General features: G+C 35.9%; 1 protein-coding gene across 2 annotated transcripts in view; it reads right to left on the bottom strand.

The window, feature by feature from the left end:
* OLA1 (Obg like ATPase 1) overlaps window positions 1-23,797 on the bottom strand; it is a 167,668-nt gene that overhangs the window by 65,703 nt on the left and 78,168 nt on the right. The gene's annotated exons all lie outside the window — the stretch shown is intronic.

Genomic DNA, 23,797 nt, shown 5'->3' with positions numbered 1-23,797 from the left:
ACAAGTAGGACAGAGTATTTTTTTTCCTATTTAGTACTGTTTAGGGCACTAGCAGCAAAACAGTAATTCAAGAGCCTCAACGTTTCAAAAACTGATTGAAATAAATAAAATTATGATCTTTAAAGAAAGAAAATTATGCTCCAGAACTACTGGTATTTTCAGGTTTGGTACGTTAAAAGATACCGTATTCCAGGCATGAGAGCCTGAAGTTCTAAACTGCACTATTAGGGTTTCCAAGGGAAACTGGATTTGGGGCGGGGGGTGGTGGTGGTGGTGAAATCATCTGGCAGACCTCTTCCCTGCTTCAATCTACTTTATCACTGTGGTTCTGACGGTGATTAGATAATGAACCACTCAGACACACAATTTACACAGCAGCTAATTTCATCGGCCTGATTTGAGGGTATGGTTTTTAGGGGACTATCAAAGAAGCAGATGAAGGTGCATTCGTCATATATGAGTGACAACCATTCACACTATCTGAACAAAATGGTGCTGGCCCTTATTAGAAACACATGTTATTATCACATATTTAAAGTGCAGTTGAAGCCATAATTTCAAATTGCCAACTGGAAACATAAGGGTAAAACAACCAGACATTACTCAAGCATGTGTACTGACTTTATGCCCTTTTGAAGACATAATGTGGCAACATAATTCAACTGGGATTTACTCAAATTATCAGATAACAGTATCACAAAAATGAACAAATACTAAGAAATATTATAAACAGAATGCAATGATATACCCACCAAACAATAAACACATTTATAAACAAGTTAATTTAATTAAAATTACCAATTAGATTATATTCCCAAAATGAGATGCTTTCAAACATACAGTATCTATTATTTTAGATAGAGGTATCATAGGAATCATGACAGTTTGATTGAGTTTGATAAGAGAAAAACTGACTACAGCTCATTCTTACATACAAAAAAACCAAGACATTCTCATTACAGGTTGCAAACTTTTTAAATATAATTCCCCAGAATTAAAATAATTAATCTGTTCATATCTTAACGTGGAAATATTTGGTAATAATAATTATAAAAGTAAATTATTACATTTAATATAACTATTTAAAATAATACTTAAGTATTCTTGGCAAACAATCGATGTTATATAGTACCTGATTCATATGAACAAAATTAGTAAGAAATGAGGAGGTACATTATATCTTACTAGTAAACACAACAGACAATGGTTTAGGTAAATTTTTTGAATATCTGAAAAGTATGAAAAAAGTTTCCCTGGAAGCACAATACTATTTACTTCTTATCATGATGAGGCAACTTACACAAATAGCACAATAAAACAGGAAAACTGAAAATAAAAGTTAGTTTCCTGGCACTCAGATCAACAAAGGAAACGTGGTCAGTTCAGTTATAGAAATAAAAAACGTTTTATGACACTTAGAATGAAAAATTTCTTATATAGTCATCTTGATGTAGGGGCTAATGAGTAACTATAGTGATGTCCTCAACAACATCCCTACAGTAAATGCATCAGCAGATTTTAAATGGCAATTTCTTAATTTCAGCCCTCCTTTTAAAATTTATTTTTTTTTAATTAATTGATTTATTTATTTTTGGCTGTGCTGGGTCTTCATTGCTCTGCATGGGCTTCCTCTAGTTGTGGTGAGCAGGGGCTACTCTTCGTTGCGGTGCACGGACTTCTCATTGCAGTGGCTTCTCTTGTTGCAAAGCACAGGCTCTCGGTGCACAGGCTTCAGCAGTCCCAGTACATATGCTCAGTAGTTGTGGCACACGGGCTTAGTTGCTCTGAGGCATGTGGGATCTTCCTGGACCAGGGCTCGAACCCGTGTCCCCTGCACTGGCAGGTGGATTCTTTTTTTTTTTTTTTAACATCTTTATTGGAGTATAATTGCTTTACAACGTTGTGTTAGTTTCTGCTGTATAACAAAGTGAATCAGCTATACGTATACATACATCCCCGTATCTCTTCCCTCTTGAGTCTCCCTCCCACCCTCCCTATCCCACCCCTCTAGGTGGTCACAAAGCACGGAGCTGATCTCCCTGAGCTATGCGGCTGCTTCCCACTAGCTATCTATTTTACATTTGGTAGTGTATATATGTCCATGCCACTCTCTCACTTTGTCCCAGCTTACCTTTCCCCCTCCCCGTGTCCTCAAGTCCATTCTCTATGTGGCAGGCAGATTCTTAACCACTGCGCCACCAGGGAAGTCCCAGCCCTCAATTTTAATTAAGTGGATAACAGAAACTGAATTGCGTAGTTGTTCCTATGCCTGAAAGTTAGTGTTCCTATTTTATTCATTTGTATATGAGGTGGTAACGTATTATGCAAATAACTTAAATTTATTTTTAAAAATAAATAGTGCCAAAAGTTAAGATAAAAATGAACGGAAGGGAACATTAAAGTTATCCTTCAAAACTGAATAGCCCTGTGATCAACTGGGGCCTAAAAGAGCTGTAAAATGTAAGCTTACAGAAAATTTGGCGGCCATTTGGGCAACTTCCCATTTCTTACAACTAAAAAATCAGAGATTAATTTCCAAAGACATGCTCCTGGGTCAACAGACATCACTGTACACTCACATCATAACATTCTTTCATATCTTTTTTAGTACAAGATTTACTGGTTAAGAATAAGGGCTTTAGGGACTTCCCTGGTGGTCCAGTGGTTGGGACTCCATGCTCCCAATGCAGGGGGCTGGGGTTCGATCCCTGGTCAGGGAAATGGATCCCACATGCCACAACTAAAGGTCCCAAGTGCGGCAAATGAAGATCCCGAGTGCTGCAACTAAGACCCGGCGCAGCCAAATAAATAAATAATTTTTTTTTTTTTTTTTAAAAGAATAAGGGCTTTAACAGCCTTGCTGGTCATAAAATCTTAGACAAATCACTGAATCTCTAAGGATCTCATTATCATATCTTTAAAATAAGATATTTCTACCTTTCAGAGGATGGGTATGATTAAATTGGATAATATATGTGAAGTGCTTAACAGAGAACTCTTTCAGTAACTGGGGCATATACTATTTTTTTTATGATGTAGGAATTAGTAATTTAGAAGAAACTCCATAGTAATATACTCAAACATTAATTTTGAATAATATCATTTCATGTCACTCAAGTCACCTTGGAACAGTTTATAATAAACTTTGTGAGTTTACAGGTTTTCCCCCCACTAATTCTTACTAGTTCACCACAACATTTTTACCCTAGTCCATGGCAAAAGTTATTTATTTCAACTTCACATTAACTAAAACAATTAGTATCATAAATGTTACAATTATTATCACAATTCCCTTTTGGGGGAAATACTTTACTGATAAAGAAGATGACTAGAGTCATCTTGAAGACTATATCATACTGAATTGCTTGATGAGAAAGTTATTTCTCTTTCAATTCTCGTTTAGTCCTGACTATGTCAAGGAGAAAATGTTGGTTTGATGCCATTGATCTTTAATGTTTAACATTTATAAATTTATAAATGTTGATAACTTTTTTTTGATAACTTTTTATCAACAGAACAGGCCTCAGCCTCAGAGCTTCTAAAGGCTAAAAAATTAAATATGTAGTTTTCATTGTATTTATTTTCATTATCTTCAATTTTGGCAATTTCCCACTTACATTAGTGAAAACATTTCCTATTTAAATAAATTAAGTCAAAAATGTGAGATCACAATTTTTTTTTGTAAAATCAAGAAATGTCTGAAAATATTAACTATGGTCATTTTGGTGGTGGGATGTCATCTGATTTTTAAAAACTATTTTGGTACTATTCCGTATAAAATAGGATAATGTGATAGAGCATGTGTGTGCTGGGGGGAGGGGGTGGCATCGCTAGGCAAACCTTTTTTTTTATCTTTATTGGACTATAATTGCTTTACAATGTTGTGTTAGTTTCTGCTGTACAACAAAGTGAATCAGCTATATGTATACATATATCCCCATATCCCCTCCCTCTTGCGTCTCCCTCCCTCCCACCCTCCCTATCCCACCCCTCTAGGTGGTCACAAAGCACTGAGCTGATCTCCCTGTGCTATGCAGCAGCTTCCCACTAGCTATCTATTTAACATTTGGTAGTGTATATATGTCCATGCTACACTCTCACTTCATCCCAGCTTCCCCTTCCCTACCGTGTCCTCAAGTCGTTCTCTACGTCTGTGTCCTTATTCCTGCCCTGCCATTAGGTTCATCAGTACCGTTTTTTTAGATTCCATATATATATGTTAGCATACGGTATTTGTTTTTCTCTTTCTGACTTACCTCATTCTGTATGACAGACTCTAGGTCCATCCACCTCACTACAAATAATTCAATTTTGTTCCTTTTTATGGCTGAGTAATATTCCATTGTATATATGTGCCACGTCTTCTTTATCCATTCATTTGTTGATGGACATTTAAGTTGCTTCCATGTCCTAGCTATTATAAATAGTGCTGCAATGAACACTGTAGTACATGACTCTTTTTGAATCATGGTTTTCTCAGGGTATATGCCCAGTAGTGGGATTGCTGGGTCATATGGTAGTTCTATTTTTAGTTTTTTAAGGAACCTCCATACTGTTCTCCATAGTGGCTGTATCAATTTACATTTGCTGGGCAATACTTGTACTAGGATAGTCAGAGAAGCCTCTCTGAGGAGACGGTATTGGAGCTGAGAATAGAATGGCCAGAATGAGGGAGTAATGAGAAGACCTGAAGGAAGAGAGTTCTAAGAAGTAGAAATAAGGTCAGTGTGGGTGAACCACAGCAGAGGATAGTAAATAAAGTTTAAGTTGGAGAAGTAAAGCAGTTCACAAACATTTGTAAGCCATGGATGTTTGGATTTTATTCTAGCTATAATGGGAAGCCATTGATTAGGGAGCTTTAAATAAAGGGAAAGTAGGATGATGATATATGATTTATGACTTAAAGAAGCCACTTTGGTTACTCTCAAAAGAACAGACTTTAAGGGAGGGGACAAGAGTGATGGCAGAAAGACTAAGTTAGGGGGTAGTTGCAGTGGTGCAGATGAGTGGTAACCTGAAATAAAATTGCTGCTGTAGAGAAGATGAGAATGTTTGTACTGAGAATATATGATAGAATGGACTAGATGTAGTTTGGAAGGTCATGACTGGAGATACAAAATTGGGAATTATCAGATATGTTTAAAGTTATGGGCTGGATGACATCATACAGAGAGAGCACTAAAAACTCAGGTGTCTGATAGGGAAGGATTTGGCAAAAGAGACTACGAAGTGGTGACAAAGTCAGTGAAAAACAAGGAATATGCTCTTCCAGGAGTAGGGGAAAGAAAATGTTTCAAGAAGAAAGGAGTATTCTCCTTTCTCCTAGAGAAAGATGATCATTGCTTCTGGCAAAGAGTAGTTCTTTGAGAAATATTTTATAATAGTTATGTCCCTTTCCATTAGAGTCTATTTCTTCCATATGCCAGAGATGAGACTACTATGACTCAAGGATGTAAACATGGACCTCTCCTCTTATTTCTTATAACTGAAGAGTACGAAAGAGCTAAATTTTAGCATTGCTAAGCTCATTCTGGTTTTGAAAATATTCCTCTCTATATATACTCTGAGTAGATTAATTATACAAGGTAAAACACCATAAGATTTCTCAGTCTTTGAAAGAGATTCTAACTGTCAAGGCCTTTGAAAGAGATTCTGTCAAGAAGGTGGCCCACTTAGAAATCATAGCCACTTTCGAAGTTTCACATTCTAAGTATGCCAGCATAAACAAACACTGAAACAAAAATTGACCAACCTCAAGTTGGTCAACCAACTGGTACAGAATCATTAATTTCTTCTGTATTACTTCAGTTCTTTTTCTTTCCAACTAAATATAGTATTCTATTTAAAACAGTATATACATTAATGATCACATTTTAATAAAACTGTTTCTCTCTTTTAATAACACAGACCAAATGCTAATAAAAGTAATTCCTAGGCAAGGAGGTGTTGAGTAATTTTTAAATCTTCTTTATCAGTTTTGTCTTGCTTAAACTTTTTATAATGAACATGCATTGTTCATAAAAACAAGTCATTTTAAAAAGTCATTCTTTTTTAAACACAATAAACAAGTTTAACTTGTAGAAAAACTTACACAAATTTTAGTTAAAATTTTGGTTTTGCAGTGACTAGCCACAGGGAGAAAACCACCATAATCATGAAAATTATTTTATATCTGTACATTTCTTTATATACATATAAAAATGGTGACTGAAAATAATACTAACTATAATAAAGTCTCATTATTAAACAATGTGTTATAAGAGAAATTTAACCATAAGCTAGGCTCAGACTGGATTCCATCACAAAGATTCTTCACCCAGCAATCCTGCAATGTTTCCTTTCCCAATAAAGCACCTTTTTCAAACCTTCTTGACTTCTCTCACATTTCTGATCTTTCCTCTTCCCTCCTGCTACCCAGGAGACCTAATCTTTCTCACTTCACAGAGAAAATGCATGTCACCTTGGAATACCAAACCCCCTTTTTGTTTTTACCCAATCTTTCCTTCTTGCCAGCAGTAAACTGGAAAGCATTACCTTCTACTATTTATGTCCAATCTCTACTATCTCTGCTCTGGATCTTATCCCCTTCCAAGGAAGTTTGCTCCACAGACTGTTCTTTGTATTTCCTGAGACCTCAATCTATTATGCCTCTCTCTCTCCTATATTTGTACCACCACCATTTCCATCAATATTTAAGGAGGTTTAAGATTCTATGTTAAATCAGTCAGGTCAGTCACCCTCAGACATCAATTCCCTTTCCAGCCAAACTTCTTGGCTCCAAGCCATTCCTGCTCTCGCCACTTCTTTACTTCCTATACAAAACTTAACCCACAACAGTTTGGAGTGTGCCCCCACCAGGCTATCAGAAATCGATCTCAAAAAGAACACCAATGATTTGCCTTCATGATGCTAAATCAAACAGCCATTTTTCAGGAATCTTGAATCACCTCTCAGTAGCATCTAACTTCAGAGCACTGACGACGTCTCTTTCATTTCAACTGCATTCTCCTGATTTTCTTCTATTTTCTCTGGCCATTTCTTCTCAGGCTATTCCTTTCCTTGCTCTAACCACCACATAAATGTTGATATCTCTCTTAGCTCTCTCTCTTAACCCTCTATTACACACTCTTTCACAGAATTTCCAGCCCCAAACTCGCTTGATTGACTCCAGTATACTTTGAGGTAACAGCAAATAAAATGAACAAAAAATGTATTTTTAGTTATTAAATAAATCATTTCTATTATAAAATGTGTTCACTAAGTGAATGCAAAATGGCAATGCTCATATTAAAGCTGTGACTTTTAAAATTTGTGTACCTCTTTACTGAGAGCCAGTCAAAATACAGACTTGGTGAGATACATTTGACTATCCACGTGGTATTGAACACTCTGCATCATATTTATTTCTTGGTATGATTTGGCAGAAATGAGTTGGCTATTTTCAATTATAAATGGACTGAAGATTGACCAACTTACTCATTAATTCATTCATTCAAATCCTACCTTATTCCATAAAGATTTGAGTAAGACAGATAAATCCATACTTTTAGGATGCTTAATCTAACTGGAAAAGACTTCAGAAATAAAAATATACTTTGAAAATTCAGCACTTCAGTGAACTGCTTTGCTATATTACTACTTAAATTTGGGTTATATTCAGCTTTCAGAAGCGAAGCATCCCTAGCTATACAGAAATAGATTTTAAAACACATGATGTATTTAAGTGTACAGGCTTCACAGCGGTACTTTATAAACTACCTGTCATGGAAAACGTGATATTCCAAATTGTATGTCTAGAGTTTACTTGGAAATAAGAGGGTATGTGGTCAAGATGGGCCTATTTTACTTAAGTTCTTTCCATCCTCTACCACTATACAATCAATGCATAAACTGTCACCTCCTCAACATATGCAGACCACAATATGCCTTGCTAAACGTAAGTTCCCCACTTAAAGAAAGCTTGCTTATACATAACAATGTGCTAAGTCTTAAGAATTAAAAACAAAAATCAAAATATGAGGACCTTAGTCTTAATAATTAGACAATTGGTTGGGAAAACAAATCTAAGCCAATAAAAAAGGAGAACAATACTCACTAGCAAGGACCTTAAATATAGGTTCAATTAATAATAACGAATCATCAAGGCCTTTAAATACAGAAATTTGGTATAGGTAAAGAAGATAAAGAAAGGCATGACAAGTAACAGGAAAAAGCATCAGATAAAAAAATGAAGGTTGAAATAAAGAAGGCTTACTGGAAAGCTGACTATAGTGAGACACTGTATTGAGGAGTGGTAGGAGACAAAAACTTAGTACACCCAGTAGGGTAAAGAATAGGGAAGTCCAAATAGCAAGGTAAGTCTGGATTGCATCTGCTAGTCAATAGGGAGGCAACATTGGTTTTTATGTTATTGAGTAACAAACAAAAAGTGGCATTTTAGAAAGACTAACCAGAAGTAGGGAACCAGCTAAAAGAGAACTGCTGTACTCCAAATATGGTGATAAAGAAGTACACTAGAATACTGATGGGAGATATGAAGGCAGGATACATAGTGTAACTTTAGCAAAGAAAATAATGTCATCTACATAAAAGCAATGAGAAAGAGAGAGACAGAGAAAGACAGAGAGAGGTGTGGGGGAGATATCATGACAAGGTTTCAAGTCAAAAGATTTTTATCTGCATCTAAGGTAACATCGGTACATGTAAGATTTAAGAGCCCAAATCAAGTATGGAAGCAAAAAGTATTATATAACCAAAGACTCTAGAAATATCCACAAATCAATCAATGTGATATACCACATCAATAAGTTGAAGAATAAAAACCATATTATCATCTCAATAGATGCAGAAAAAGCTTTTGACAAAATTCAACACTGATTTATGATAAAAACTCTCCAGAAAGTGGACACAGAGGGAAACTACCTCAACATAATAAAAGCCATATACGACAAACCCAGAGCAAACATCATTCTCAGTGGTGAAAACCTGAAAGGCATTCCCTTTAAGATCAGGAACAAGACAAGGATGTCCACTTTCACCACTATTATTCAACATAGTATTGGAAGTCCTAGCCACAGCAATCAGAAGAAAAAGAAATAAAAGGAATACAAATTGGAAAAGAAGAAGTAAAACGGTCACTGTTTGTCGATGACATGATACTATACATAGAAAATCCTAAAGATGCCACCAGAAAACTACTAGAACTAATCAATGAATTTGGTAAGGTTGCAGGTTACACAGAAATCTCTTGCATTCCTATATGCTAACAATGAAAGATCAGAAAGAGAAATCAAGGAAACAATCCCATTTACCATTGCATCAAAAAGAATAAAATACCTAGGAATAAATCTACCTAAGGGGGCAAAAGACCTGTACAGTAAGTCCCCTACATATGAACCTTCAAGTTGCAAACTTTCAAAGATGCGAACATGCGTTCGGATAAGGAGTTGAAAGAGGTCTTCAGCAACTTAGTGACCCTCGGCAAGAAGCTGGAGCTAGATCTGCAAGAGTACGACTTCACTGAACTCCTTGCTGTGCAACATGAGGAGCTTACTAATGAAGACCTGATGGAATCGGAGGCCCACAGAAAGGACGAAGAGAGACAAGAGGAAGAAGTAAATGATGAACCGAAGAGATTCACGAAGCAGGAAATGGCAAGGGGATTTTCTTTATTTGAGGAGGCACTGTTAGTTTTTGAGGCACAGGACCCAAACGTAGAATGGTACACGAAGGTTGCAGCAGCCATTAAGAATGCAATCCGGTGCTACCATGTCATCTATGACAGGAAAAAAAGAGATATTACCCAGACATCACTGGATCATTTTTTCAAAAAGGTAGATAGAATTGAATCCAGCAAGGAACCAGAACCCGTGCCATCAATGTCAGGCATGAGTGAAACTGCAGCTTGCCCTCCATCTCCTATTGCTGATGATCCTTCAGCTCTACCATCTCCCACCTCCACTTCCTCCTCCAGTCAGTAACTCTTCTTGCCTGTTCACTTGATGCCGGCCCCCGTATGCCAGCTGTTGTACTGTACTATTGTACTTTTCAAGGTACCGTACTGTAAGATTAAAAATGTTTTCTTTATTTTTTGTGTTTGTTTTTATGTATTATTTGTGTGAAAAGCATTATAAACCTATTACTGTACAGTACTATAGAGCTGACTGTGTTAGTTGGGTACCTAGGCTAACTTTGTTGGACTTACGAACAAATTGGACTTAAGAACATGCTCTTGGATCGGTACCTGTCCCTATGTAGGGGACCTACTGTACTCAGAAAACTATTAAGATACTGATGAAAGAAATAAAAGATGACACAAACAGATGGAGAAACATACCATGTTTTTGGATTGGACGAATCAATACTGTGAAAATAACTATACTACCCAAAGCAATCTGCAGATTCAATGCAATCCCTATCAAATTACCAATGGCATTTTTCACAGAATTAGAACAAAAAATTTTACAATTGTATGGAAACACAAGAGACCCCGAATAGCCATAGCAATCTTGAGAAAGAAAAACGGAGCTGGAGGAATCAGACTCCCTGACTTCAGACTATACTACAAAGCTACAGTAATCAAAACAGTACGGTACTGGCACAAAAACAAATATAGATCAATGGAACAGAATAGAAAGTCCATGCACTATGGTCACCTAATCTATGACAAAGGAGGCAAGGATATACAATGGAGAAAAGACAGTCTCTTCAATAAGTGGTGCTGGAAAAACTGGACAGCTACATGCAAACAAATGAAATTAGGACACTCTCTAAAACCATACACAAAAATAAACTCAAAATGGATTAAGGACCTAAATGTAAGGCTAGATACTATGAAACTCCTAGAGGAAAACATAGGCAGAATGCTCTCTGACATGAATTGCAGCAGTATCTTTTTGGATCCACCTCCTACAGTACTGAAAATAAAAACAAAAATAAACAAATGGGACTTATATAATTTAAAAGCTTTTGCACAGCAAAGGAAACCATAAACAAAATGAAAAAGACAACCCACAGAATGGGAGAAAATATTTCCAAATGAATGAACACAAGGGATTACTCTCCAAAATATACAAACAGCTCATGCAGCTCAATATAAAAAAAAAACCCACCCAATCAAAAGAAAAAAACAAATGGGCAGAAGGTCTAAATAGAAGGTCTAAATTTCTCCAAAGAAGACATACAGATGGCCAAAAAGCACATGAAAAGATGTTCAACTTCGCTAATTATGAGAGAAATGCAAATCAAAACTAAAACGAGGTATCATCTCACACCAGTCAGAATGGCCATCATCAAAAAGTCTACAAACAATAAATGCTCGAGAGCGTGTAGAGAAAAGGGAACCCTCCTACACTGTTGGTGGGAATGTAAACTGGTACAGCCACTATGGAGAACAGTATGGAGGTTCCTTAAGAAACTAAAAATAGAGCTACCATATGACCCAGCAATCCTACTCCTGGACATGTATCTGGAGAAAAATATGGTTCAAAAGGATACATGCACCCCAATATTCATTGCAGTGTTGTTTACAATAGCCAAGATGTGGACAGCTGTCCATGGACAGATGAATGGATAAGAAGAAGTGGTACATATATACAATGAAATATTACTCAGCCTAAAAAGAATGAAATAATGTCATTTGCAGCAACATGGATGGACCTGGAGATGGTCATACTAAATGAAGTCAGTCAGACAGAGGAAGACAAATATTATATGATATTGCTTATATGTGGAATCTAAAAGAAGGGTACAAATTAACTTATCTACAAAACAGAAATAGAGTTACAGATATAAGAAACAATCTTATGGTTACCAGGGGGTAAGGGGGGGGGAAGGACAAATTGGGAGAGTGGGATTGACATATACACACTACTATATACAACATAGATAACTAATAAGGACCTACTGTATAGCACAGGGAACTCTACTCAATACTCTGTAATGGCCTATATGGGAAAAGAATCTAAAAAGAGTGGATATATGCATATGTATAACCAATTCACTTTGCTGTACACCTGAAACTAACACAACATTGTAAATCAACTATACTCCAATAAAAAATTTTTAAACAGACTCTAGAAAAAAAGAAATAAAATTATTATACAAATATACTGAATCTTAAATCACAACAGCAAAATATCCTGTGTCCTATGTGGTAAATAATAAATGTTCTGAGCATCTATATTCTAATCCAGAGTCCCACCAAAATCACTGAATGGTTAAGGGCCACAATCCTAAACCAGTAAAAAATAAATTATTAAATACAATGTTAGAAATCAAGACAAGGATATCCTCCTCAAAAAAATCTCTATCTTTTCACATTTCTAATCCGTTCTTTAAAACCTACCTTATGTCAGAACTATGATTCCCAACTTACTTATAATTCTATAGCTCATTACTATTTAAAGAGAAGGGAGAGAGCTAAACTTGCATTGGCAATTCACTTAACATCTACAGCTTTATTCATAAACACTGAAAAATGCTAGTTCCTATTTATTTTTTATAAATGACATGACAAAAATTCTTTATTGTATGGGGGAAGAGTAGTTTAAAGGGGTAGTTATGGCCATAAATAAAATAAAATAAAATCTTGCCATTTGCAACAACATGGAATAACTTAAGAGGGTATCATGATAAGTGAGATAAGTCAGACAAAGACAAATACCATATAACCTCACTTATGTGGAACTTAAAACACAAAACAAATGAACAAACAAAACAAAATGCAAATAGATTCATAGATACAGAGACCAAACTGGGGCTGCCAGAGGAGGGGGCTGGGTGGGTGAAATAGGTGAAGGGGATTCAGAGGTACAAACTTCCAGTTATAAAATAAGTAAGTCATAGGAATGTAATATACAGCATAAGAAATATGGTCAATAATATTGTAATAACTTCATATAGGGACAGATGGTTGACTTATCATGGTGATGATTTTGTAATGTATTTAAACATTGAATCACTATGTTGTACACCTGAAACTAACATAATATTGTACATCAACTATATTTCAATTAAAAAAAAAAGAAAAGAAAAAATGTTGCCTGCCTGCCACAACTAAGACCCAGTGCAACAATTTTTTTTTTTAATAAATTTTATTTATTTATTTATTTTTGGCTGTGTTGGGTCTTCGCTGCTGAGCACGGACTTTCCCTAGTTGCGGCGAGTGGGGGCTACTACTCTTCATTGCCGTACGCTTGCTTATTGCGGTGGCTTCTCTTGTTGTGGAGCATGGGCTCTTGGTGCACGGACTTTAGCAGCTGTGGCACAAGGGCTCAGTAGTTGTGGCTCACGGGCTCTAGAGCGCAGGCTCAGTAGTTGTGGCGCACGGGCTTAGTTGCTCCACAGCATGTGGGATCTTCCCGGACCAGGGACCGAACCTGTGTCCCCTGCATTGGCAGGCGGATTCTTAACCACTGTGCCACCAAGGAAGTCACATACATGTGTTGCTGATTAGAAGCAACACATTACAATATTTTACAATATAATTCTTTTAAATGTACAGAACACCAGAAAACTCTACCTAACGGTTACTGGTATTGTACTTATATTGTAGATAATTAGATATTCACACCATTAAGGAATCCTTAAAGTCACTTAAAAGTTATGAATTATAACCCAGAGTCAACACCTGTACTTAATTATATTCAATTGCTCAAGGGTTTTACATTTTTAGTCGCTGCAACATATCAACTCTTTCCAAAGAAGCAGGCAGAAAAGTACCTTAATGAGAACTAACATTCATCTCTGAACAAGATTTTCACTTCTTATTCTATATAATAGATACTTAGATGTATAAAAGCTAAATTTAATCAATGGTATTTTGAATTAATATTTATTGCGATTCTGCTCTACTTCCAATGTTGAGCAAGCTGCTTTTGCTGTATTTAATCTTACTAACTTCCTAATTTCTAAAACATCACTTAGCCTTCTGTCACTAGAAAAGGTGCTCTATAAACTGACCTTGCCCTACCCTCACTCTCCACAAATCCTCAGCTAAAGTCAAACTCTTGTACTGACTTCCTAAGCCCTGAAAGTTCTTAATATTCAACTGTCAGTAAACTTTTGCCCACTCCCATCCCTGGGCCTCAAAGATACATATTCTTTCTTTCTATTACAAATCACATCCATCCCTAAAATGCATAGCTTAACTTCCCCTCATCAGCACAGCAATTCTAGGAGTCCAGGTCTAAGAGATCTCTACCATCCTTGGGTCAGAATAGGAATTGAAGACACTTGTTTGGAATAAGGTGTGGTAAAACTGGTGATTTAATATATTACCCTAAATATGACTCCTGGGAAAATCCATTTTTGTATCTTTTTAAAGAATAATGTTGTAAGGAGAGAAAATGCAAATGGAGTAATGCACAGAACTAGAATTCTAACTTTATTACCAGTACTGTAAGCAATGAATAAAAGGAGTCATGTGAACTCTCTGCCCTTTAAGAAATAAACTAAATGACAAATCAGAGCTTTAATTTTTCTAATGTTGGTGCCCATTAATATCCCACACCTTTCAATCAAACTGACCTACATTCAATGCTCTCATTTTACATTTTCAGTGCTGTTACTCATCATTCTGCATGGAGTATTCTTCCTCCCCATTTCTGCCTTTCAAAAAAAAGTTACATATCTTTCACGACCTTAATTAGATGCCACTGAAATGGTATCTCCACGATGATGCCTTCTCTAACCATATCCTGACCTGTAGCATGTATATCTAATATTAGAATATGTGATTCTATCTTCTACTTATTTAAGTTCTAGGATTCTGTCTTAAATGCCTTTCTTGTTCCTTCCAGTGCCTTAATCAGAGCTGATATACAATTAGGTACAAGGTGAAGTGAAGAGTAAAGGAATCAATGAATGAATGAATGTCTCGAGCACTTTTTAGCACTCAGAATGAAAAACTGTTAGAGGAGAACGACAGATTCTAGACGAAGTTAGACATGCAGCACAACAGCAAAGGATCAATTTCACAGCACACAATAAGATATTTAGCAAGTACTTCAAAGAAACCAGTGCTAAGCATGTCAATCACATAAAGTAACAGGGTAAGTAACGCACAAAACATGGCAAACTGAAATAACAGATGTGAGACGTTTCTTGTGTTTCATCTCTTCACCTCTGAATTGCTTGGCTATTAGTGACGATATTCACTTCATTATTTTCTGAGGACTTCTTGGGCACTGGATTACATATTATGGCATAATTTTTTAAATGTATAAATCAAATTAAGAAGAGGGCAAACCTATACACTATAACTAAGACAAATAAATGCAGCCATAAAAGAAAAAGAGAGAGAAGGGATTGATTAGCGTGAATCAAGATTGAGGAGGGAAGGCTTGAGTACAGATTAAGACTTTTAGGGACAGATATTAGCAAAGGGAAGCAGAGAGTCAAGAGGAAATTCCAGGCAGGATAGAAGTATAAATAGAGCAGAAATGATGCAGGGCACAGACTCTGGAATCAGATTACCTAGATTCAAATCTGGATTTCAGACTGTTTGATTCATTAGTTGTGTGATTATTTAATTTCTCTGTGCCTTAGTTTCCTTGTCTAAAATCTAGAGAATAATACCTACCTCATAAGATTGCCCTGAAGATTAAAAGTGGTAACATATGTCAAGATCTTAGGATGTAAACACTCAAAATATGTTAGTTACACTTATAAATGAAAAGCTGAAGACAAGGTGTATACCAGGGTTTCTCAACCTTGGCAGTCCTAACATCTGGGGCCGGGTAATTCTTCTTTGCGGGGGTTCGACCTGTGCATTGCAGGATGTTTCAGCAGCACCCTTGGCCTCTCCAAACCAGATGCCGGTAACACACACACCCACACCACCCGCGTGAGTGTGCGCGCACATGCACACAGGCACACGCCCCAGCTGTGAAGATCAAAACTGTCTCTAGGCGTTGCTAACTCACAGTTGAGAACCACCGGTGAACACGAAAAGACAAAGGTTGTGCTATGTATCGACCAGAAGATGTTGCCATAGGTTCAAATGTGTGGTGTCAATTGATGAAAAGATTAAATTAAAATTTAATCTCCTTGATTATAAAATTCCTATGTAGATTTTCAGAGGAGTGCTCTTGTGATCTTGCCCTTGCTCGCTTACTCACTCACACTCTTTAAACGATTCTATCAGTTATATACAAGATCTAATAATAGCTTGGAAAGAGACTACTAGTCACAAACAGTGCAGCTGACTGTTGGGTACTAGTTATAGAAATAACAAGAAAGTGGTTAAATCTAAAAAAAAAATTAAATCTTTACGAAGATTTTTTTTTTGTCTAGTGGGTAGGAAGAATGACATTAAATTGAGAAGAAATGAAATGTGGCCAGTCATAAAATTGGAGATGTTTAAGATGCATAGTTTAAGAGACATATTTGACAAAAAGTGTACTGAATGTTAATCACAAAGAGAATGATGCCAAGAGCTGGAAGGCAAATTTCAGAGGTGAGAGAAAGCTCAATAAGATTAGTTTCTGCCTTTAAAGATGTTTAGGAGAGAAATAGGTCAGCATATAATAAATACAAGAAAGTAAATCCAGGATGAAGGGAAGTAGGGAGGGGGTCAGTATTCAGTACAAGCTGATGGAAAGTCAGCCTTAAGGTTTCAAACTGGAACACTGGTGTTACATAGACGTCATTTAAACTTTAAGATATGTGTGCAGGTTTTGATGGAAGTATAAATTATTTTTTAATCTCGTATTTAAGTACATGGACGCTCTGATAAGAGATAATATTGCCTCTGCTAGAGTTTGATACTGGTGTTTAAATACCTGAAAAATGTAAACATGTGACAGGTATTAATCAGTTAAATAAATGACTGGCTATTAATTTTTTAGATAACTATTTTTAGCTTTATCTATAATATCAATGGATTATAACTTTTACCTAGTTTTTTTAAGATATGGTGGGGTAGGGGTGGGGATAGAAGGAATGGAAAAGGAAGGACTCACCAAGAACATCTGGTGTTAGAATAGGAAAATAACGGTTTGACTAAATCCACATTACATGATAGGGATCATTCTTGGGTCCAAACTGCGAAGGTAGATGTCATAAAACCAAATAACATACCTCATAAAATAATTATGCTCTTAAATGCAATAATCCACAGTTCTAAAATGAGACCAGAAACACAGAAGGAAGATTAAGGACAGGAAAGCAACTGAACCTTTTGAAGCAGATTGTGTAAGGTAGGTCACCGCATACCCAGTAGTCTTCCAACCCAATCCACCCGAATTGGTTCAACAAAATTGGTACCAGCTACCTGAGAAATTCCTAGAATTCTACTGCTACCCTAAAGATCACCATCAATAGTTAAGTCAGAGCAAACAATCACCACCAGGTGGTGCCAAATCAAAGCCAGTACCAAAAGGGATTTGGCTGGGCCCGCACCTTGCCACACCCTCAGCCCCTGCAACTAGGTGTGTGGGCTCACCCCAGCCGTTCCATTCATCTGGCAATAAACTGCCCTCGTATTTTATGCAGCTGAAACTTTTGGACCCCAGCAGAACATTATAGCAGAGGGGTCGTTACTGTAATACATTCTTTGGGGTGGGGGGAGGAGGAAGATGAGAACCAGGACTTATTTAAGAAGACTAGTTACAAAGGAATAAATTCGAAAAAAAAAATTTTTGTTTTATGCCAGTTTTCATTCATGTAAACTCAGATAAAGCCTTAAAATAATCAGGAAATCATAATGCCATCTACAAAAAGTTCTGACTTATCAAGACTTTAAATAGTTAAATAGCAACACAATTAATGCTTCAAGGCTTTCCCACATGGCTCCGCTAATGAACCATGATATTCAACAAGAGTAAAAAGATATAATATTGCTGATGCCCCTAAAGAAAGTTAAATGATCCTACAGCTCTTCTGTCTTTAGAGCTATTTTGTCTTTAGAGCATAAAACATGGGGACTATAGTATTAAAGTAAGACAAATCTCCCTACCCCTTCCCCAATGTAAAAAAAAAAAGTTAGTTCCTCTTAATTCCTTTAAGAATCACCTTAAAATGTCTAATAAAAGACTTCATGGCAAACTTATTCCCCTCCATCTCCACCTTATCCCCACTACCACCAGATTTTAGCACTGCTTATATGTTATACCTGTCAAGATCTGATGACTGTATGTTATGTATTCATCTGAACAGAACCACTACACTTAGTTACAGGCTATCATCAACCAATTCATTCTCTTGCTAAAATCAAGTCATCCAATTACTCCTTGACTAATCAAGGCTGTTTTGGCTTTTTCTTTTTTCAAAAGGTACTCAACAGCATAAACAGTTCACTTACAAGAAATGGAAAGGGGCTAATCAGCAGAATTATTGTTTTGCTGCTACAATTTGCAGTATTTAAATTTAGTTGCTGATTGGACTGAAAGTTTTATGATATAGCGTATGAAACTAGTTTAATACAACTGCGAAGCTGTGTAGCTATATTGTCTTACCATGGCTATACTGGTCTACTTTGTAGGGTAGACTGCTTTCTTTAAAATAAATATATTTTAAAAAATAAGTTTCAGTATACTTTCCCACATACATTCCTTTTATAAAGGCAACAAGCTATTATTTCCTGAGCATTATTTTTAAAGTTAGCAACTCTGTGCACGCATGCATATTGTGTTTGTTACATGTGCATAAAACCCACAACTGCTTAGGTTTTTTTTTTTTTTGCGGTACACAGGCCTCTCACTGTTGTGGCCTCTCCCGTTGCGGAGCACAGGCTCCAGATGCGCAAGCTGAGCGGCCATGGCTCACGGGCCCAGCAGCTCCGCGGCATGTGGGATCTTCCCGGACCGGGGCACGAACCCGTGTCCCCTGCATCGGCAGGCGGACTCTCAACCGCTGCGCCACCAGGGAAGCCCTGCTTAGGTTTTTAATCTACATTTATTTTGGCTTCTAAGCAATAAACTAAAGAGGCATTATTTGATTATTAGTTCAGAAAATAAGGATTATCTACAATAGGTACATGTTTTAAATAGATACATGTTACCCCTCATATAATAAATAAAACGGTGGAGGTGACATTTCTAGAATGGGTGTATTTCACTTACATGAATAATTTTGGGTGCACAAAAGCTGTAAAAAGAAATTATTATCCATCAGTATTGTTACTCTTATCTATACAGAATTTCTGAGAGAATATTTAACGGAATGACCAAAGAATAAAATCTAAATACTAAACTAAAACTTTGAATTTTATTTATTCACTAAAAAATAAGAAAAGATTTATATGTCAAAACCTGGACCGAAAATTTTGAAGAGAGACGCGATCCAGTCTTTTAACTCAGATTTACCTTGCTAAATATGGAAAAACATTAACAAAAAGGACACATTTTATTTTGCAGGAGGAAGACATGCTTTATAGTAAAATGAATAGTCTGGCTTTTTTAAAACCTTGAAAGATAAACAAATTCTTTATACATTAAAATAATGCTGTGCAGTAACCATCAAGAAGAACTTACATAGAGGAAAACATAACACCCACACATATATAGGATTAAAATAATTTCTGAATCTTTTATATATGTGCACATACATTACACAAGTAATACTCTAAAGGTATACCTTTTACATGCTAAGACCCATCCAGAAATGGAATTCTAGACAGAATTATAAAATTATACTTCCATCATATGTCTGATAGTACCATATATTGATACACAAACATTTCAGACGTCTTAATTTCACAAATGCATTGACAAGGTATGTAGATGCCAGTACATTTCAAACCAATTCTGCTTAATTTCAAAAAACATGCTATTATTTTAATATTTTTTAAAGAAGATTCAATCTTGTTATCTATGCTGAAATTCAAGGAAGCAAACAAAAACTAAAATACATTAAACAACAGGGAACTAATATTCTTTAAAGCTGAATATTTCTCAGAGTAGGCACACCTGCCAATATATTAAAAATAAGTAAAATCAACTACAAAAGTGATAAATCAAATGCCATGGTAGACTTGACTTCTCGAGACAGCATTTTCAGCCGTCTTTTGTGGCTTTGTTTGGCGCCATAGTCCTTTAAGTTTTGTCTTCATAAAGCCCTAACTAGTTGTAATCATTTGCAGCCTAATTGTGGACATTTATCTGCTTTTCTTATGCATAGAACATAGCTATTAAAGCTGAATGGTGATGGTGTGAAGTATAGGTTAAATTGGGTGAAATTAAAGCAAATTACTCCGGGATGTGGAAATCTGAAAATAGAAACCACCAATGATTTGCAACCCTCTTGATGATCAGCTTCACAGAACCCTAAACGACAAGAAAACTTACATATTTTAAAGTTAACTAGGTTTTTAAAAATAATATGTATAAATGTATACATATTTTTAACTACATGCACTTCTTAGCAATGGTAGAAAGATTATTTGTTTAACTCAGCTGCAACGTGAAAAAGATCTCAGATTTCTATTTTAAATAGTGCGGTTCATTTCTTAAATAAGATTTCCTTTCCGTCATATAAATTTTTACCTATAAGAATGCATCCAACGATATTAAACACATACTATATATATTATCATATATTATTTTGCTAAGTTTTAACCCTGAATAAAAGTATTAATACTAGAGATAATATAACACTTAAGTATAATAATAAAAGCAAATTTTAAATATAAACATGAATGTATTATATGTATAGGCTTATTTATACATATGCCATATATAAATCTGCATGTGTGACTAGCATACAGAAAAAATATACTGAGGCCTAGCAATAAATGTAAACATTAAAATACAAGAATTTTATTTTCATTTATCTAAAATCTTTTTTTTTTTCATTTATCTAAAATCTTACTGCTTAATCCACAGTTTGGATAAAAACAATAAAAACATATCCATTTGCACTTTGCATATTCTCTTAGGCCTTCCCAGCCTTCTCCCTGATTCTGGATCACCAGGGTCCCACCTAGGATTCTGCATTTTAAACAAAACATGTCTGACACAAATGGTCCCTGGGTCACACTGATCAGAAAAAGAGAGGCCCAGCAAGAATTTATTACAAAGGACAGTTATAACGCATAAGAGCCTGAATTAGGAAATAGTAGTGGAAATAAAATGAAGTAGAAAAACAGAAGATGCACTTCCAGAAAAGACCAACTGAAGTGATACTGATTATAGCAATAATATAAAATAAAACATTACCTCTAAACAAAAGTATGGGTGACTACTAAGGAAGCTGATCAAAAATTTAAATCAAAAGAAAACTTTTAACCTAAAAAAGTGGGGAAAAAAAAAAAGGTTTTCATTTGGAGAACAAAACTCTGTTTAAAAATAAATACAAACAAATAAAACTTTTAAAACATGGAATTAAATAAAATATGCACTAACCGATACAGAGCACTATGAGGAGGCTCTAATAACACCATTCTGCTTCATGTTTGGTGATCTCACAAAGTAATATATCAGTTTCATTTTCATGAATAATAAACTTCACATATTTAATGAAGAGGAAACATTTTTATTACCACTCTAGTAATGAAATTTCATCAGAATTATACTGCTTTAACTCATAATAATGGGATGTTTTAAACCAGTATTATGAGGTATTACCATGAAAAGAACAATGATATGAGCCAGTCAAGAATCAAAGTATCAAAGTGAATTAATTCCTAAAAATTTTTTAACTTAAAATTTAACAGGTATTTTCTCTCCTCTCCAATTAACAAAACTGCAAATAACGATGTTCAAGTTTGACACTGGAACATACAGATTTATTGTCAACTCCCCGACATCTATCTATGCCCCCTCTCTTCTAACCACTTAGGAGTTTAGGGAGTTTAGATGATTCTATCTGCCCACAATGAATGGTCAAAGATTGGACATGTCCAAAGCAGGTCCAAGTGGAGTAAATCTCAAAGCTTTTTACTGGGAGGCTGGGCCAAAGTCACTCTTTTTCCCTGATGGGTGTGAACTAGAAACCACGTGGCCAGTGAGATGCTGGAAGCCATCTTCAGATCGTGAGAGTAATCAGCCTTAGGATAAAGTTGGTCAAGACAGAGGGCAAAGACAGAAAGAGATTAAGTCTTTAGGGACAGTTTTGAGTCAGTGGATCAAATACTGCCCGAAACCATATCTTACCTGCTTAATAGTACAAGCTGAGAGATAATCTTCATTTTTATGCCATTTTGAAATGGAATTCTATTGTAACAGGAAATATCACAACTCAGATATTATGCTTCCTACCATAGATGAAGCATTATAGAATAATGAGTATCTATTACCCCATATTTAAAAATTAATGCATCCACTTGGTATAAGGTGTCATCAGGCCAACAGTCCTGGCTTCAGAAATTATGAGTTCTGCCATTAACTTGCCTAAGGTCATGTAGCTAACAACAATCTTTCTGGCTCCTAGTTTCCTCCTCTCTAAACAGGGATGCTATCTACTGAAAAAAAAAAAAAATTAAAAAAAATTTTTTTTTGCATAGCAAAATCTTTGATACACAGACGGTACAGAACAAGTGTTGGTACTATCCCCTTTCACCTAGCCAAAGTCTATCCAGTTCAAGTTTTACTTCTCCCTTAAACATAAGACAATTCACTTGGGCTTCGCTGGTGGTGCAGTGGTTGAGAGTCTGCCTGCCGATGCAGGGGACACGGGTTCGAGCCCTGGTCTGGGAGGATCCCACCTGCCGCGGAGCAACTGGGCCCGTGAGCCACACTACTGAGCCTGCGCGTCTGGAGCCTGTGCTCCGCAACAAGGGAGGCTGCAATAGTGAGAGGCCCGCGCACCGCAATGAAGAGTGGCCCCCGCTTGCCACAACTGGAGAAAGCCCTCACACTGAAACGAAGACCGAACACAGCCATAAATTAATTAATTAATTAATTTTTAAAAAAGATTCACTTAAATGAGTTTAAGCCCTCATCGATTGTATTTAAGAGTACCTCCTAACAAAGAAATTGGATTAGCTTGTCAAATAATTTCAGTTAAACTGTACCTTATAAGATACTGAGAATGTCTTTCCTCTTTCCATTGTCTAGCAAATAATTTATCACTCACAGCTTAAATGTCACCTAATATTTATCAGAAGATAATATCTGATATTTTTTAAATGTACCTGATGAACATTTTACTTTTGACCCAGCTTTAAGAATTTCAATTCATATACTAAAAATAAGCCAATGTACTTACACAACTGGAACCTAAATTTCCCTCCTGCTGAATAGGAAGATATAACAAAGCCTTTGAGAAGCAATTTCCTACACAGAGTGAAGACAGCTATCACTATATCACTTATGAGCACACAGACACAACAAAAGACTAGGAAGCTCTGACATGAACCCAACTGTGGGAGTGGCAGTGCCAGTTCACATACCTGGGAAACATGATCTGAACATGAACTAGAAAATCTCAAACCAAACAAACAAACAAACAGACGAATAGCTTATTTGAATGGGGTTCTGGTCCCCAAGAGGAAGGTTGTTTTTATTGCTACTATTACAGAGTACAACAGCAGTCCTTTATCATTTTGTGAAGTATCTCCATCCATATAATTTTAAATATCTGCAAAATTCTGTTCTGTAATAATACAGTCTGCTATAAAACTTCTGTTAGTGATGATCATCAGTACTACCTTTAAAATAATGGGCACAAAGATGCAGTAAAATTAATTTCTTGTACTACTGATTTATCTACCTCCTAACTCCAATTTATGGCCCAAATTTACCATGCTAAAAGATATTAATTTAGATTTTATTTAAGGGAAAAATATTTTAAGGTTCTCTTCCCTTCTCCTACTGTGAATATTTAGTTAAGAATGTACTTACTATGTCTTCTTTTA

The sequence above is a fragment of the Tursiops truncatus genome, chromosome 7 (assembly GCF_011762595.2).
Source record: "Tursiops truncatus isolate mTurTru1 chromosome 7, mTurTru1.mat.Y, whole genome shotgun sequence".
Taxonomy (NCBI): Eukaryota; Metazoa; Chordata; class Mammalia; order Artiodactyla; family Delphinidae; genus Tursiops; species Tursiops truncatus.
This window is presented reverse-complemented; position numbering and strand designations above follow the sequence as displayed.